The sequence below is a fragment of the Hyposmocoma kahamanoa genome, unplaced genomic scaffold, assembly GCF_003589595.1.
Source record: "Hyposmocoma kahamanoa isolate Upper Pololo Valley unplaced genomic scaffold, ASM358959v1 215, whole genome shotgun sequence".
Lineage (NCBI taxonomy): Eukaryota > Metazoa > Arthropoda > Insecta > Lepidoptera > Cosmopterigidae > Hyposmocoma > Hyposmocoma kahamanoa.
Genome location: NW_020653736.1, coordinates 3,366,714 through 3,368,131, shown reverse-complemented (window position 1 = coordinate 3,368,131; position 1,418 = coordinate 3,366,714). Strand labels below are relative to the sequence as shown.

At 38.2% G+C, this 1,418-nt stretch overlaps 1 pseudogene; it reads left to right on the top strand.

The window, feature by feature from the left end:
* The first annotated feature begins 474 nt into the window (after nucleotides 1-474).
* Nucleotides 475-1,418, top strand: part of LOC113227741 — a 36,976-nt pseudogene continuing 36,032 nt past the window's right edge.

The window sequence follows — 1,418 nt, the reverse complement described above, 5'->3', positions numbered from 1 at the left end:
ACTGGGAAAGGTTCTCTTCAACAGTCTCTGGGATGCCGCCTACAAGGAGATACTTTCTACGGTGCCGCATTTCGATGTCATCAACAGATTTGCAAAGTTGAGATATTTGTTCTCGCAATATTAGTAGAATGGACAACACCTCCGATTTGAGTTCACCAAATTCTTCCCACAAACGTGACTGTGAGTTCTCAACTTGTGGCTGTGAAGAGGTGGCCTTCCACTGTGCTTCCAGCTCATTCATCTTCTTAAATAGCCTGGCTTCAAGAGAAAGTTGAGTCTCTAAAACTGTAGTGAAATTGGCCATAGTTATATGATGTGTAGCCCACAGTGAATAGTGCCTTTGTAGTGAGAGTGGTACCGGACAGGACAGTGTACTAAAACACTATTATTTGCACATATACAGCATAGATAACACTAGATCTAGATTCAGACACTTTATACTATTGGAAATGATTGCAATTAAGCTCACTGATTATGTGTAAGTAATTAATTATTAAAATTATTATAGGAGCTCAAACTTAAGATGTTTTTACTTCTACCGCCATAGAGAAAAAAAAAAAAAAGAAAAGTAATACAATACAAATAAAGAATAATACTGAATCAATCGCACGTCTTGATATTAAGCCTTTGTTACTAGTGTTCGTTTGTGACAGTTGTCTAATAGGTATATCAAAAATCATGAAGTAGCAGCCAATATACACTGCACACGCACTGCCACGCAGAGGTCTCGGCTTCCATTCCCGGGCCGGGAGAAATATTTGTATGGCCTACATTTATTTCACTCGTGAGATTGGGTGTAATTTGTGGTTGTCTAATACTATGTTTGTGTCCATAGCACCCGCGACACAGGGTTTCTTTTAGGACTAAAATATCACAGGAACTGCCCACGTAGCTGTGATACAATCTTTTGTTTGCTCTTTACGCTAGAGATGAGCTATTGCGAACGATTTCGATATTCAAGTCATTAGTAATTACTAATCGTGTCATTCGGATGACAAATTAGAACCTACTAATTTTTGTTTTCGAATGATCTGAATGAGATGATTCATTGCTAATTAGTATTATTAATCCATAGATTCCATAGAGCATTTCTGCATAGCCGTTTCTGACATATAGTAAATACCGTAAATGGGACGGGGACAGGGATATTTTTATATAGACATGGCGAATGGTCTAGTAAAAATCCGAGCGGTTCCGACATAATGAATAATCATTCGATTCGTTCACCCGACCCAATAGCATGTGCATTCGGTAGGAGCCGAATGATGATTGTGGTTGGATTCCACTTAGGCGAATGATTTGCCCAGTCAAATGATTAGTATTAGTAACATTCAAAGTTGGGCGTCGCTACTTTGCGCGTACTGAATGTATTAGTCAAAGTCAAAGATTATTTATTCCATAGGTAAAATAAATTTACA